At 43.9% G+C, this 15,744-nt stretch overlaps 1 protein-coding gene across 1 annotated transcript in view; it reads right to left on the bottom strand.

Annotated features, from left to right (window-relative positions):
* LOC133459560 (FRAS1-related extracellular matrix protein 2-like) overlaps window positions 1-15,744 on the bottom strand; it is a 146,448-nt gene that overhangs the window by 120,504 nt on the left and 10,200 nt on the right. The gene's annotated exons all lie outside the window — the stretch shown is intronic.

The raw sequence follows: 15,744 nt of genomic DNA, 5'->3' as shown, positions 1-15,744 counted from the left end.
ATGGAAAACAGGTTTGATCGGCTTTATCCAATTCCTCTTAAGGTCTGGGAGTTGGGAAGGTTCTGATTGGATAGGGGGACGGACCGGAAGTTAAACTACCGGAAGAAAAACAAACTTAGCCGCTACAACTTTGAAAAGCTCACAATTTTGACGTTTCCTGCCATCTGTTCTTTTAATTATTTCCAAGTCCTCCAAGCTATTTATTAAAGTTATAGTCAGTAATGTTGGAGAGCTAGCAAGATTTGAAAATGGCACCTCCTCTAAGCCCCGCCCCCTCCTCCCCCTCCCGTCAGCGCTCCGTCCAAAGCCACGCCCCCACAAACTTTGGGGAACGCGCATTTGCAGGAGTCCAGTTTTCCAGGACATTTTGGACAGCACATTTTCAACTAAACTACCACATGTCTCATTCACCTGTAAGCGAGGCCAGTTTTAGGGGGGGCAGGGGTGAGCTGTGCCCACTCAAACATGCATCCTGCCCACCCAATCAAAGTTATGGGGATCCTTTATTTTTTTATAATTTTATTTTTTTATAAATATAAAAAAATATCACCGAATATCTGTACCGTTTCTGATTGGGTGGGCACTGCGCATCATTTTTAGACAACAATAAACGCATACCGCAAAAGTTGTGTCTCGGCGGAGGGACCCGACGTCCCAGCAAAATGAACAGAGCAGAGAAGTTCAGAACAGCACACAGAGCACACACTGAAGGCTGATTTGTGGTTCCGCGTTACACCAACGCAGAATGGTGCGCGTCGCTGCGTACCCTACGCCGAAGGCTATGGCGTAGCCGTGGCAACAGAGCCTGCACGGCACCGCAGCGCACCGCCACCCGCACCAGCGCTCTCCGCCCTCGCCGGGATGGAGACGCCTCCATCCCCACGGACCCCCATACTGGGGGGTCCGTGGCAGACCCCCAGTAGCGGACAACCTGCGCCGCAGAATCGCACTTTGGCTTTCTTTTTTTAGCCTTTTTAGCAGGGCGAGCCGTTAAATTTGACTTGACCGCCCGACCGCGAGCCGGCAGTGAAGCGACGGGGGCCCTCCGATGTCAGGCCGCGGTTGCCAGTCAGTCTGGAGAAGCGGGGAGGGGGTTACACTGGGACAGTCTGAGCCGAGGAGGACCCGTGGGAAGTGGACACGGGGGCTGGAAGCAGAGAGACGTGACGAGTGCGCGCATGGGACGGAGGGGGGCGTGGGCGGGACTTAAAATTAAGGCATCTGATTGGTTCTTTCCCCCCTGCCAAGCCTCTGGTCCTCTGACCAATCCGTGCCATTCGGAGCGCAAAAAACAGATTGGTCAGAGTTTTTACAGGATTAAAGCTGTCAGACAGGTCGGATTTTTTTCTTTCCTTTTTCTGAACACATTATTCACTGGCTAATCTCAGGATGGAAGGACCATTTCACCCAGTATAACAATAAATGTTTTTGAATACGATCACAGACTATACCTTTAAATATCTGCTCTTGACCACCGTTTACTACGTGCTGCCATCTTGAAACTTTGTTTGGAAAACAAGCCCAGCGCGGAATATAAGCGTCATGGAGACAGATGGGCGAGGGAACGAGCAGCGCAGAAAGACCAGAATTAATTTAAAGAGGAATGAGTGTTTACATGATCGCGGAATTATTCTATTCGGATTTTAAATCGGAATAAACCAGCCACTTACTTCGGAATTAGGTGTTTACATGGTCATTTTTACTCATTTTAAATCGGATTTAATTTTAATTCTGAATTAAAGAGGAATTAAACTTCCCATGTAAACGCACTGATTGTGTTAATGTCGTCAGCCTGTACTGAATACTGATAAATTATCTTTCAATTCTGCTGTAATCAGAACACCGGGCTTTAACAACAACAGAACAGGTTAACTGGAGGATCGGGGGATTTACCAGGCTTTTACTTGCTTTTTCACGTCTATTTGAACTTCTCAAGGTAATGAGAACACTTTTCAGGATTTTTGCTGTCATGGCTTCCATGGTAACACGTGTTATTTTGGATTTATTGGAATAAGCAATAAACAATATGAATAATTCAAATGTAAATGTCTGCAGTGTGCATCTACACGTTGGACATTTACAGCTCCAAATCAGAGGTAGTCAGGAAAAATTAGGGAAAATTCAGATTAAATGAGTGATTCTGACATTTATTTTGACTTTTATTTTATTTTCAGACAGTATGAGCCCAAGATGCTTCATGTTGGTTATTTTGTCTCATCAACGTAACTTCATTTGGTAATGTACAAACATTGTTTGTTACAGGCTTCCAGCATATTAAAAAACAAAAGAACTGGTAATTCTATGCAAGCAAGGTAGCAAAGAGAAGAAAATATTGTTTTTGTCAAGGTCAAAGTCAAATTAACAAAAAATAGACAAAATAGCCCCAAAGTGATGAACATATACTGAATGATACAATAAAAACAAATAGTAATAACATACTGTTAATTGTTCAGAAATAAATATACGGACAATATAATAAAATAAATTAAAATGATATAAACTGTCTGACTCTGCTCTGGGTAAAAACCAGTGCGAGGTACAGTAGTGGGTGTTTAGCAGCGACTGAATCTCCACTAAAGTCCCGCTCTAATGCAGAGTGGGAGAGAGTTCCAGTTTGGGGCTGGCGACTGAAAAAGCAGCGTCTCCTGCGGTTTTTAATCTAGACCTAGAGCAGCGTAACAGCAGCTGGTCACAGGACCTTAGCGCTCCGCCTGCCGTGTGTAAAGTCAGCATTTCGGATAAATAGTAAGCTGCTAGATTATTAATTTTGTGACAGTAAAGAGGATTTGGTCCTGGACAGATTGCCAGTCTGTTGTAGAACCACACATAAAGGCTGACATGTATTCCACCAGACCCTTTTTTTAATGATAAAATAAGTGCCATTGTGCTCCAAACCAAAGATAAAAAACAGAGCATCCACTTCCAGAAGAAGGTATTTACTAGGGCTGTCAAACGATTATTTTTTTTTCAATCGCGATTAATCGCATGTTGTCCATAGTTAACTGGCAATTAATCGCATATCAATCGCACATTTATTCACACATTTTTTGCTGTTCTAAATTACCTTAAGGTATTTTTTATGTTTTTAATACTGTTAACAACATTAGAAAGGGCAAATATGCTGCTTTATGCCAATGTTTATTCAACTTTCCACAAAAAAAAAGCTTTTGACCTGAATGTAACATTCCTTCATAAATACAAACACAATGTAGTCCCCGACTTTACACTTGTAAAGACTAACTTAAGATTCCTTGTTTTTTTAAGCAGCTCAATGTAAAACAATGAAACATATACATCACAAACATTGTACAAGAAGTGCATTGGTCAGTTACATTCTCCCTGTAATTATGTCTAACCTCATATGGAGGAAAATAAAAGGCTCCAAAAATATCCCCTCTTCCTAAGTGGATTCAAAACTTTTCCAGACGCCTTTTTTGCAGCTGCTATCCAGCATTGTGTGATTTTGAAGTGGGGGTGCTATTACTGCATCCGTCGTGTGTTTTGCTGCAAGTGGTGATTGAGACTCAACGTACTTCGATGGTAATTCATTTCAAATCGACAGTACATGCAAATAACTTTAGTCTTGTCCAGAGAACCATCTGGCATCTTTTTGAAAGTGAACTTGCCGTTCAAAAGTCCCTTTTCATTCTCCATCTTTCCTCACTTTTCAAAAAAGTTCTGGCAGTAATCCACCAGACTTTTCCTCAATCTACGGTGCCGTCGACCGCCAGAAATTATATAAGGGGCGTTTTTCTTTTTTTTTATCCTGCGCGTAAATCATGTGTTCAAAAAATTGTCAGCGTTCAGAGGAAAATATAGTACTAGTACGTTAAGTTAAAACGTTATTAACGCGTTCACTTTGACAGCCCTAATAAATTGCAAATTGATTTATTTATTGTTAATTCATAAAAAAAATCCTTTCCAAGTGATTTGTTTAATTATTTCCGAAGCTTTTGCTCTATTCGATCAGTAGTGAAGTGCCCTCACATTACACTCCATCCACTCATCCAAACACGGGAGATAAAAGTGGTATATGACAGAGCGTTAATCGCGTGTTAAAAGAAATTGTCGGTGTTAAGAGGACGTTAAGTTAACCCGTTATTAACGAGTTAACTTTGACAGCTCTAGAAGGACTATTTACACTTCTGTGATGGCAACGTTCATGCAGAAATGTATGAGAATTTAGAGCGAAGTATAAATGAAGATGACAAGAAAACATCTTTTTCAGGGAGGAATTTTCAAGACTGCACTCTGCACCCTTTGCAAAGGCGATATGAGACGAAGAACAAAGTGCTGGTCGCGCCTGCATCTGTGACCTGTCTGTGTCCACCGAGAATGTGTGGAGAGAAATGACAAACGCTTTGTTACGTCCCTGTAAATGTACTATTTTTGTTTACTATTTTTATTCATTTATGAGTGTCTGCTACTGGGGTGCAGAGGTTTAATTGGCCATCACTAAATCACCTGTGAGCTCAGGTCCTCTGGTGTGGGAGGAGTTGGAGCTGCTGCAGGTGTGCTGATGAAGAGCGACGCCCACCTCTACCAGAAGCCAACCAGAGGGAACCTCTCCCCCTACAAAGCTGCTGCTGGAGCAGTGCTCGTTGGCAGTCGTCTCACTCAAACCCATGTGTGAAGACGTGCTGTCCATCCTGGAGGTTGTGTGAGCTTTGGGGCTAAATGTTTGGTTTCCCTCAGCCTTTCTGCCCTTAAGTTTGGTTCCTGCTAAATCTTGTTTGTTGAAGCACTTGTGAATGGAAGCAGTAGGATCAATACTAGATGGCTCCAACGCCTGACTATGTAAAAGCCTAATTTTTTTTGGAGGATTGATTTAGAATAGTCAGTTTAGTATAGGTAATTTTGTTGTACTTTTGTTTTTGTTAAAGGTTAGGTTTAGTTAGTGGATTTATTATTTTAAGGTTAGGGTCCAGTTCTTATGCTTGTTTCTTTGGTTTACGTTGGAGTCATTTTCTTTATATAAACTTTAGTTCTTTGGATTTAATTTGTAAACTGCTTCCGATCACTATTGTAAATAATCACGTGCATCATTTTTTTTTTCAACCTGAACAAAAGAACCATTGGGTCAAAAATAAAACATATCTTTACTTGCAAAACATGCCTTTCATTTGCGGATTCTGTGATCCCTAGTAGCAGAGTACGTAATATGGGGGCTCGTCTATTTTAAAAGGCATGGTTGGTGAGTAAGGTTGTGTTTTGTTTTTTTCTATTTGGCAAGGTAAGACTTGTAAACGCTTTTTTGTGGGTTAAAGGCAGAAATGGTGGTCTTTGATTTGGAGGATTTTGTGGGTGATCCCACCATTGGCAAATTTGATGCTTGTCGCAAAGATGACTTAATAGTCATTGCGAATAACTACGGGATTGTAGTGAATGAGGCCTTGGTTAAACGGAAAATTAAGGATGTGATTTTTGTGAAGCTGGTGGACATGGGGGTACTGGTGGTTCCGGCAGTGGTTGAGCAGGAGGAGGAGAAGGAGGAGAAGGCCGAGACGGGGGCGAATGTGGCGCTAAGAGGTGGCGCGGAGGATAGGCCCGAATTGGGAGGTGCAGTGGAGCCTGAAAAAGTCGTGGCAGCGGTGGCAACACTGACTCCCGGCCTGGCGTCACCGGGCCTAGAATCAAGCTCGGACTCGGCCGACTCTGGGAGTTCCAGAAGTAGCTCTGCAAGAGCTAAGGCGAGGGTGCGCATAGCGCGCCTTCAGACCGAACAGCGAGAGCGGGAGAGAGATCGAGAGGAGAAAGAGAGAGACCGGGAGCGGTCCTTTCAGGTTGAGCTAAGGAGGCTCCAAATAGAATCGGAGACAAAAATCCGCATCCGCCAGCTGGAGCTGGACAGTGAGAATCAGCGGGCTGCTATGTCCGCTAACTTGTCTGGTGTCTCTCTCTCCCCGCCCGCAACCACTGTGACTGCGGCTGCAGTCACACAAACTTCATCATCATCATCCTCATCGCTCTATGCCGGTCCCGTTACCAGTGCTACCCCGGGTCCACATCTGGGTACAGCTTCCCCTTTCGATGTTTCCAAAAATATTGGCCTTGTTCCTACTTTCCGTGAGTCTGAAATTGACTCGTATTTTGGGGCATTTGAGCGTGTGGCTATTGCCTTACGCTGGCCCAAGGACGATTGGTCCATTTTGTTACAGTGTAAATTGCACGGCAAGGCGCAGGAGGCTATCGCCACACTCTCTGTTCAGGAAAGTATGCAATATGATGTGGTTAAAGCCACTGTATTGAGAGCATTTGAGATGGTTCCTGAACATTATAAACAGAAGTTCAGACAGCATGTCAAGGGCTCGAGTCAAACTTTTGTGCAGTTCTCTAGAGAGAAAGAGAGCCTTTTTGACAGGTGGTGTGTGGCCAGCAATGTAACTGATTTCAAAGCGCTCCGTGAGCTCATGTTATTAGAGGAATTTAAGAGATGTGTTCCTGAGCGCATAGCTATGCATCTGAATGAACAGAGAGTGACCACTGTGGCCGAGGCCGCGGTTTTTGCCGACGAGTTTGTTCTGACCCACAAAAGCGTTTTCAATGTGAAGTCAGCGAGTTCAAGCTCGCAGAGTAAATCGGGGTACGTGCGTAATAGCGCACAGCAGGCAGGCCAGGCTCCTTCTGAGCACGGCGGAGAAAAGAAAAAAGAGGAGCGGGTTTGTCATTACTGCAAGAAGCCGGGGCATTTAATTGCAGAGTGCAGGAAAAGAGAGTGGAGAAACATGCAAAATGGTTCTAAAAGTTTGGGTCTTATTAAGACAGAGGAAAACCGTTCTGATTCCTCTGTGTGTGTCCGCCCCGGGCCTGATCCAAGTTATGAACCGTTCATTTTTGATGGTTTTGTTTCTGTGTCTAACAGTGAGAAGTCTATTCCTATTCTGATTTTGAGAGACACTGGTGCTCAGCAGAGTGTCATACTGTCAGGGGTCTTACCTTTGGGTGTAAAGACGGCCTGCGGGTCGAGTGCCATTATACGGGGGGTGGAAATGGGTGTCATCGTGGCACCGCTGCACACTATCCATGTGAAGTCTGCTCTGGTTACGGGGCAGTTTAAAGTTGCAGTGCGCGATGCATTACCTTTTGATGGCATTTCTTTTGTCATGGGCAATGACATTGCTGGTGACAAAGTCTATCCTGTGCTGGAAGTACTTGATAATCCTGGTTGTGATGATGTTCAGCAGGACGAGTTGGGAGAGAAATATCCTGACGTTTTTGCGGTGTGTGCGATCACTCGTGCACAAGCACGCAGAGTAAGTGAGGATGATTTTTCTAATTCCATTGTGATGCAGGCCCTTGCGGGGAACGACCTGCCTTCTGCTCCTAAAGTGTCGGCACAGCGATCGGGTGTTAACATTAAGGGGGGGGAGGTAATCGGCATCCCAAAAGAGAATTTAAATCTGCCGGTTACAAAGGAAAGCCTCATTAAGGCACAGAAAAGTGATCCTACACTGGAAAAATGTTTTGCTGCGGTGGTGAGCGCTGATGCGCTCAAGACAAAACAAATGGGTTATTTCTGTGAAGGGGAACTGCTTATGCGCAAATGGTGTCCTTTTGGCTCTGAGGAATCTGACTGGAGCGCAGTGGTCCAAATTGTGGTCCCAACTGCATACCGGCGGCAGGTTCTGTCATTAGCTCACGATCACAATTGGGCAGGGCATTTGGGTGTGACAAAAACGTATGCACGTATTCTTAAACACTTCTTTTGGCCTGGGTTAAAGAGAGATGTTTCCCAGTATTGTCGCACCTGCCCGACGTGCCAGCTGACTGGCAAGCCGAACCAGACGATTCCTGCTGCGCCGCTCCATCCGATTCCTGCCATAGGGGAACCATTTGAGCGGGTTATCATAGACTGTGTGGGTCCACTGCCGCGCACCAAATCAGGTAATCAATATCTGTTGACTATTATGTGCGCGGCCACTAGATTCCCCGAAGCAGTTCCTCTGCGTAAAATCACCGCCACTTCTGTGATCAAAGCTCTGACTAAGTTTTTTGCTACTTGGGGATTTGCTAAAATAGTCCAGAGTGACCAAGGGAGTAACTTCCTTTCCAAAGTGTTCAGACAAGTTATGCAAGTTCTGTCCATTGAGCACGTTGTGTCCAGCGCTTATCACCCCGAGTCCCAGGGTGCGCTGGAGAGGTGGCATCAGACGTTGAAGTCTATGCTCCGTAAATACTGTCTCAACGTTTCACGTTCTTGGGATGAGGGGATCCCATTTGTTCTTTTTGCTGCTCGAGACGCAGTGCAGGAGTCGTTGGGTTTCAGCCCGAACGAGCTCATTTTTGGCCACACGGTTCGCGGTCCTCTCAAGGTCCTCAAGGACAGATTTATGGACGCGAACGTCTCTCCCCAGATGAATGTGTCTGACTTTGTGAGTAAGTTCCGCGGGCGTCTTAGTAAAGCATGCGCCCTAGCCAGAGAGTTTTTGGTTGATTCTCAAAAAGAGATGAAAGAGCACTATGATAAGGCCACTGTTGCGCGCTCTTTCTCTCCAGGAGACCAGGTGTTAGTGCTGCTGCCTATCCCTGGCTCCGCTTTGTCATCCCGTTTCTCTGGGCCACATGTGATCCTGGAGAAGATTAGCGACACTAATTATGTGATTGGCACTCCCGACAGAAGGCGTAAGAGCCGTGTCTGTCACGTGAACATGTTGAAACCATTCCATGTTAGAGAGGTAGGGTTATTAGCGGCAGAGCCTGTAACCACCTCTATTGGTTCTAATGTTCGGGGTGAATCTGATTCGCAGGTGCCAGAGGATGATGGGTTAAGGTTGCGTGCGTTTCCCACACAACATCCTCGGTTATGCAACTCAGAAATGATTGCCAAATTGCCAGATCACTTAAGTCACTTACTTCCCGAACACCGGAGTGATGTTGTCCAGCTAGTTGCCGATTTTCCTGTAATATTTGGGGATGTTCCTACTCGCACTACTGTGCTAGAGCATGATATTGACGTGGGGCGCGCCAGGCCTATTAAACAGCACGCGTATCGCGTCAATCCCACCAAACGAGCGCTCATGAAAAAAGAGGTGGAGTATTTGATCTCTAATGGTTTAGCGCGGTCGAGTTCGAGTCCGTGGAGCTCTCCCTGTCTATTACAGGCTAAATCAGACGGCAGCCCTAGGTTTTGTACTGATTACAGGAAGGTTAACGCAGTCACTGTGCAAGATTCTTATCCTCTCCCTAGAATGGAAGACTGTGTGGATAACTTGGGTTCTGCTGCATTTGTGACTAAGTTAGACTTGCTTAAGGGTTACTGGCAGGTGCCATTAACGCGCCGTGCTTCTGAAATATCTGCTTTTGTTACTCCTGATCATTTCATGCAGTATGACGTCATGGCCTTTGGTATGTGCAACGCACCGGCCACTTTTCAGAGGCTCGTTAACATTGTGTTGGAGGGGGTGCCCAACTGCAATGCTTATTTAGACGATCTAATTGTGTATTCTGGGGACTGGGCGGAGCACATTAAACTCCTCAGAATTGTGTTCGAGCGTTTAGCGAAAGCCTCTTTGACTCTGAATTTGGCTAAATGTGAGTTTGGTAAGGCTACAGTCACTTACCTAGGCAAAGAAGTGGGGCAAGGACAAGTTCGGCCTGTTGAGGCTAAGGTTGCTGCTATTTCCGCCTACCCCGCTCCTACCACTCGGCGTGGCTTACGCCAGTTTTTAGGCGCAGCGGGCTACTATAGGTCTTTCTGTGCCAACTTCGCCACCGTTGCCCACCCCTTGACCAGTCTGTTAAGTCCGAAAAGAGCATTTATCTGGTCTCCTCAGTGTCAACATGCATTTGAGTCCATTAAATCTCTCCTGTGCAGTGCGCCCGTGTTGGCTGCTCCTGACTTCTCCCGTCCCTTTTCTCTAGAGGTGGATGCCAGTGGGGTGGGAGCTGGAGCTGTGCTGCTGCAAGAGTCTGTGAGTGGGGTCAGTCATCCTGTCTGTTACTTCTCACGAAAATTCAACAAACATCAGGTGAATTATTCGACCATTGAGAAGGAGGCGCTGGCTATGTTACTTGCGCTGCAATACTTCGAGGTGTATGTTGGGTCAAGTCCGCTGCCAGTTGTCTGTTACACCGACCACAACCCTCTAGTATTTTTGCAGCGCATGCGTAACCATAACCAACGGCTCATGCGGTGGGCTGTCCTCATTCAGGATTATAATTTGGAAATCCGACACAAGAGGGGAGCAGATAATGTTCTGGCTGATGCCCTATCTCGGGCTTGGTGTTAAATCATATCAAACATATTTTTGAGGGCATATGTTTGATTTTGAGGGTGGGGGTGTTACGTCCCTGTAAATGTACTATTTTTGTTTACTATTTTTATTCATTTATGAGTGTCTGCTACTGGGGTGCAGAGGTTTAATTGGCCATCACTAAATCACCTGTGAGCTCAGGTCCTCTGGTGTGGGAGGAGTTGGAGCTGCTGCAGGTGTGCTGATGAAGAGCGACGCCCACCTCTACCAGAAGCCAACCAGAGGGAACCTCTCCCCCTACAAAGCTGCTGCTGGAGCAGTGCTCGTTGGCAGTCGTCTCACTCAAACCCATGTGTGAAGACGTGCTGTCCATCCTGGAGGTTGTGTGAGCTTTGGGGCTAAATGTTTGGTTTCCCTCAGCCTTTCTGCCCTTAAGTTTGGTTCCTGCTAAATCTTGTTTGTTGAAGCACTTGTGAATGGAAGCAGTAGGATCAATACTAGATGGCTCCAACGCCTGACTATGTAAAAGCCTAATTTTTTTTGGAGGATTGATTTAGAATAGTCAGTTTAGTATAGGTAATTTTGTTGTACTTTTGTTTTTGTTAAAGGTTAGGTTTAGTTAGTGGATTTATTATTTTAAGGTTAGGGTCCAGTTCTTATGCTTGTTTCTTTGGTTTACGTTGGAGTCATTTTCTTTATATAAACTTTAGTTCTTTGGATTTAATTTGTAAACTGCTTCCGATCACTATTGTAAATAATCACGTGCATCATTTTTTTTTTCAACCTGAACAAAAGAACCATTGGGTCAAAAATAAAACATATCTTTACTTGCAAAACATGCCTTTCATTTGCGGATTCTGTGATCCCTAGTAGCAGAGTACGTAATACGCTTCAGTGATAATCCCAGAATGCTGCAAACCCGTAGACGTGTTTGCAGGGCGAATGGGACAGAAATAATAACAAGAACACATCTCTGTTTTGTGTCCTCAGAGCAACTATTAGCAAGGGATAGTTGCATTTTTTTGTTTTCAGAGTTTTTTCCTGTTTCCTTGATTGTTTGTTCATTAGAACCACTATGACTACTTTTCACGTACGTTCATTAAGTAGTTGCAATTAATTATTTTACAGGAGAGCAAACTAAACACCACACATAAACAACACATACCCAGACCATCACAAACTGTGCACAAGGAGTAGAAGGTTCTGTTAATATTAAGATGGATGGTTACACACTGAAAAATACATGTGATGAGTAGTTTGTGCAGTGAAACGTGTAAAAGCTGAAAGTGTAAAAGTAACGAGGGGCACTGTGGAGTAAGTGGATGTATGAGGCCTAGTAAAGCACTGATAGAGCTGGGCTGCTGGGATCAAAGGATTTTATTGTAACCATCAACTTTATTCACACTGAGAAGAGCAGAGACAAGAAACAAACATTCCCACCAATAACCGTTATGTCTAGTCATCCACAGTGTTGTGGGACAAAGTTTTTTAACATTATGAGCTCGTTCCCATGCCGGCCGATGCAGGTGCATGGATTTGAAGTACAGTAATCCCTCGCTTTTCGCAGGGGTTCTGTTCCAAAAAGAACCCGTGATAGGTGAAATCTGTGAAGTAGTAACCTTTATTTTTTTTTTTACAATTATTATACACGGCTTCAGATTGCGGAGATCAGCCCCGCCCAACCGTGACCCGATTTATTGGATCTGAACGGGAGAATCGGTGCAGAACGTTTTGTCCATATTATGGGCTTTGGAGAAAATTTGCAAACGTAAATTTGGCAAGCTGTTTTACGTACATGTACATGTGCAGTACATATTAAACCATAACGTTATTGACACACAGGAAGTAAAGAAGCAGGGAGACTGTTTAGCCAATCAGAATGCAGAACACGATGCACAATGCAAATCCGTGAAGCAGCGAGACGTGAAAGGTGAACCACGTTGTAGCGAGGGATTACTGTAGTGTGATTTGTTTGTATAAAACATCACATATCTAAAATGGTTGATTTAATCTCTCCAAGCTATCTCTTTTAAGCATTATAAAATTCCAAATATCCCATAGTTGTGAAATCAAACCACCAAACTCAAAGTCAAGGGCATATTAACATTAAGCATCCAAAAGTTGTGTATTACCCTGCGTTCACACTGAAAGCGTCATAGGCGTCTGGCTGCCATTCATTGTCTATGAAAAACGGGCGTCGAGAGGCGGCGGGGGAAGCGGGACCGGCAGGAGCGTCGGGCGGCGGGCGCGGCGCGTCAATTTGAAAGTTGAAAAATCGGAACTTTATGCAAATGAGCAGCGGCGACGCCGAGGCATCGTCCAATCACAGACCGGGATTCCCGAAGCGAGAACTCTCAATGCATATTGTACTTTCATGTAGACACAAACGTACACTGATTCACATGCACACAGGGCTGTGCACTAACAAACTTATTTTATCAGGAATTAATATATTTCATCCAGCAAAATGACATTTTGCTGGTTTGACTGCCGTTTTTACCTGAACTGCTCATGTGAAACAATAACTGATGGGTGAGGAACTGGATGGTCCCAACGATTTTATTTGCTACATTGATCCAACGAAAAATAATTAAAACCCGTGCTTATTAATCACAAAACACAGGTTAAACATCATGACTAAATCCGCTCCAACCCGGTGTGTCTGTGTTCACCGCACAGACAGCAGCTTCGCCTGAATTATGGTGCGGTGCGGACGGTGTGCGTCGCCGCGTACCCTACGCCGTAGGTTCTGCGTTGGTGTGACGCGGAACCATCAATCAGCCTAGGTGGATTTATGGTTCACCGGGAGCAAGGGCTCGCTGAGGGTTGATGTTGATCCAGGACCAAACTTGTTAAGGAGCATCAAACTCACTCTTATCTACGCGGAAATAACGCTAAGATATAAAGAAGGCGTTCCAAAGTGTGATCTATGGTGAAATAGGAAACTGAAGATGTGTAGGCTGTTCCCACTGTTCCCTTCAGTTCTGCAGCGCAGCTTGAAACCCCGCCCACCCCCGCCCCGCTGCAGGCACTGATGCTTTCAGTGTGAACGCACCAACCGGCGAGATGCTGGCGTCGGGACTCCCGTGACTCTTTCAGTGTGAACGAGGGGTTAGTGACTCAATGGTTAATCCAAAAACGATCAACTTTTATGGTCAACGCTTGAAAAGTATCTTTTCTCATTGTAGCAACTCATATTTTGCAAATATTTTTTTAGTAAAGAGAACATAAAGCGTCAATACAATAATAGAGTAATTAAATTAAATTAAAGCTGCAAGCAGCGATGAACGGGCCCTCGCGCATGCAATTTTCATCAATAAAGGTCAAGGACTCAAAAGGAAGTCCTATGACACCACCCATGACTCTTTATGTCCAGTTTAAACCTTAGCTAGATTGTTGCCAATAGTACTGACTGTTTTCCAGCCCATTTGAGTGAACTTCACACATCCCAGCGAGTCTTCACCTGTTTGAGAAGGTTCTTCCTGACACTCTTCCTATGTCAATGAGCCTGTAATGCAGCCACATAATTAGCAGTGTTTCCCTCCGAGCTCTGCCCAGCTCGTACGCCCAGGGCTCTCATTAGCAACGATGCTTCCGGGGCTCTTAAATATCAAACAGCTCGTTGTGCTGGAGGCCTGACCCCTCCCCGTAGCCCGCAGCAACCCCTCTGTGCTAATGCTGTGCTTGTACATGTAGAATTATCTAAGCATGCAGCATCATACTTAAGAGTTAAAGTCTTTTAACTTTGTCATACAAAAATGCACTTACAAGTACTTTCATTTGTAATACTATGGAGCCAAATCAAGGCCAAAAGTTTTGCTAATTTGAAAATAAAATTTGAACCTGAAAATTCTTTTTTACAGTTTCAATTTAATTTTTTTCAGTATCAGATCTTTTTTTCAGTTTCAAATCTTTTTATTTCAGTTTCAAATCTTTTTTTCAGGTTCAAATCTTTTTTTTTTCAGTTTCACGTCTTTTTTTTTCAGTTTCACTTCTTTTTTTTTCAGGTTCAAATTTTTTTTTCAGGTTCAGACTTTTGGCCCGGATCTGGCGTGGGGGGCGTGGCATCAACTGTGAGGGGCGTGGCATCATGAGTGACAGCAGAACAGAGAAGGCGGGAGACGTTCCTCAGTCCTGTTGCCTTCAGGAAACGTAGGTTGTAGAAGTTATCAGTAGAAGTATGATTCAACACTGTATATACACTATATTCACGTGATTGGCAGTGGAAAATACTGATATTAGTGACACATTTCTGTTTAAAAAGCTGTTTTAGACCGTACTTGGCACCAATCGCAGTATAAAAGCAATAAACTATGCCAGACTGTACAGTTCAACAGCCACACTTTAAAGTTTGACATTTCCCACTTCCACATACTACCAAGTACGGTCTAAAACAGCTTTTTAAACAGAAATGTGTCACTAATATCAGTTTTTTCCACTGCCAATCACGTGAATATAGTGTATATACAGTGTTGAATCATACTTCTACTGATAACTTCTGCAACCTACGATTCCTGAAGGCAACAGGACTGAGTAACGTCCCCCGCCTTCTCTGTTCTGCTGTCACTCATGATGCCACGCCCCTCTCAGTTGATGCCACGCCACCCACGCCAGATCGGGGCCAAAAGTCTGAACCTGAAAAAAAAATTTGAACCTGAAAAAAAAAGAAGTGAAACTGAAAAAAAAAGATGTGAAACTGAAAAAAAAAGATTTGAACCTGAAAAAAAGATTTGAAACTGAAATAAAAAGATTTGAAACTGAAAAAAAGATCTGATACTGAAAAAAATTAAATTGAAACTGTAAAAAAGAATTTTCAGGTTCAAATTTTATTTTCAAATTAGCAAAACTTTTGGCCTTGATTTGGCTCCATATAATACATAACACTGAGTTCCTCTCTAAAGCAGAGTTGTAGAGTTGGATTTTTCTGCTGCTGTTATTAATGACAACTGCAGGATGTCAGCAGTATGATTTTAAATATTTTTGTCCTTCCTTTTCAAATTTTATATCAGGAATCAATGTGCTTCAACTTCAACTCTTTGGAGAGTTTAAGCAGAGAAAGTCAGTGGCATAAACTCAATATGAACTGATAAATAAAGTCATGCACTTCAAGCAGTTTCTTCTTTAAAGCCTCGGGCCTCTTTTAGTTTAACCGGAATATAGCCAAAAGCTGAGAGAATCTACGCACTGAACAGGAGCATGGAAAATCAATTACCCAACGTTTCTCCTTTCAAGTGGATGAAGGGACCAGGATTCTTTGCTTTATGAAACGCAAATCTGAAAAGTGTGTCTGCACCAGGAAAATTCACAAAGCCTTACTTCACGCTTTTAGACAAACTGTGTAAAAACATCTGAATCCTGGATGTTGGGTGTTTAATGCGAACGACACTTTGAACTACAGGAAATAATCAGCATCCGAGAAAGACTCATTCCCTCCAGCTCATGATGTGCAAACAAACCATGGAAAGTTGCACAAGAACTAAATACTGTTTTTTTAAGTATATTTCCCATTGTGCATACTCTTGCAGTCCTTTAATTTAATGCGTAGCACTGT

The sequence above is a fragment of the Cololabis saira genome, chromosome 14 (assembly GCF_033807715.1).
Source record: "Cololabis saira isolate AMF1-May2022 chromosome 14, fColSai1.1, whole genome shotgun sequence".
Classification (NCBI taxonomy): Eukaryota; Metazoa; Chordata; class Actinopteri; order Beloniformes; family Belonidae; genus Cololabis; species Cololabis saira.
Note: the sequence above shows the minus strand (reverse complement) of the source record. Positions and strands in the feature narration are given on the sequence as shown.